Source organism: Octopus bimaculoides, chromosome 7 (genome assembly GCF_001194135.2).
Source record: "Octopus bimaculoides isolate UCB-OBI-ISO-001 chromosome 7, ASM119413v2, whole genome shotgun sequence".
Lineage (NCBI taxonomy): Eukaryota > Metazoa > Mollusca > Cephalopoda > Octopoda > Octopodidae > Octopus > Octopus bimaculoides.
Genome location: NC_068987.1, coordinates 96,802,274 through 96,803,835, shown reverse-complemented (window position 1 = coordinate 96,803,835; position 1,562 = coordinate 96,802,274). Strand labels below are relative to the sequence as shown.

Here is a 1,562-nt window from a genome sequence, read left to right as displayed (position 1 = left end):
GGGGGGGGGGGTTACACTTCTATGGGTGGCATAGTTTCTTTGTTGGAATTATCATCATCATTGTTTAACGTTCATTTTCCATGCTGGCATGGGTTGGACAGTTTGACTGAGGACTGGCAAGCCAGAAGGCTGCACTAGGTTCCAATCTGATCTGGCAAGATTTCTACAGTTGGATGCCTTTCCTAACGCCAACCACTCAGAGTGTAGTGGTTGCTTTTGACATGCCACCGGCACAGGGGCCAATCAGGTGACATTGGCATCGGTAATGCTCGAATGGTGCATAATGTTTTTAAAGATGGAGATATTTCCTACTGCTCACAACCTCATCTAAGACAATTGAAGGATTAAAACCAACCAAAAAGACTTTTTTTCGTAACCCTCACATAATCAAAGCGCATAAATCCAAAACACCAGAACGGCTTACCCTCAGTAGAGCTACACCAATATAAAACAACTGGAGAATGTCACCTACAACTACAACACATGCAAGATCACCATCAGAAAAGCAAAAGTATCACACAGCCAGCAACTCTACCTGCTCCCCAAACTGCAGTAGAACCTTCCGATTCCCTTACAGAATCCTCTTACTCAAGATTTCTCAACCAAGATGGCTATTAACAAGACTCACTTAAAAGAAATACTTCTACCTTTGCTATCCATTTTACATCTACATTGCACATTCTCAACAAAGCTCATAAATTCCAACCAGTCATGTCTATCACACCACTAAATATACACTGCCACCACATACAAAATTCCAATTGCTGAAACCCAACAAGGCAACTGATCCTACAGCTTCCCTGTAAAATCACTTCATCACTTGCATATCTTCCTCCCCAATACTTATTTAGTTCTTGTAAAGCCAGAATTATCAGAGACAAATAATTGTCATTGACCAGTGGTTTATCACCTTTAAGAGGTTGGGCAAAAACAAATTTGATGCATTTGACATTGACAAAGCCTTTAAGTGTATCTGGCACAAGAATTTCCAAGCAAACTTTCTATGGTTTCTATCCATCTTATTTCATGGATCAAAAGCTTCCAGTAAAACTGCAAAAACTGACCCTAGTACTTATTTTTTCAAGTACTTATTCTGTCAGTTTCGTTTGCCAAACTGCTAAGTTACAGGGATGTAAACAAACCAACACAGTTGTCCAGCAGTGTTGAGAGGGACAATCACAAAGGCACATAATAGGCCTTCACATTGTTTCCATCAATCAAATTTACTCATAGGGCATTGATTGACCTGGGGTTATAGTAGAAAATATTTGCCCAAGGTGCTGTGCAGTGGGACTGAACCTGAAACTAAGCAGTTACAAAGTGAGCTTCTTGTTCACACAGCAATGCTTGCACACACACACACACACACACACACACACACACACATTACTGGTGAAGGTCAGTTTATAGGTTTACCCTGAGTTTCTCACCATAAAGGTACCCTTTATGGCAAGAAACCCCAGGTAACACTATAAACTGGCCTTCACTAATAATAGACTGCTCTACTTCTTAGTGTGTGCTTCTTCTCCGGATTTATGTTATTCTAAAAAAAGATTATATAT

General features: G+C 40.3%; 1 protein-coding gene across 1 annotated transcript in view; it reads right to left on the bottom strand.

The window, feature by feature from the left end:
* The window catches only part of LOC106880206 (alcohol dehydrogenase class-3), a 29,475-nt gene that overhangs the window by 13,527 nt on the left and 14,386 nt on the right, over positions 1–1,562 (bottom strand). The window lies entirely within an intron of this gene.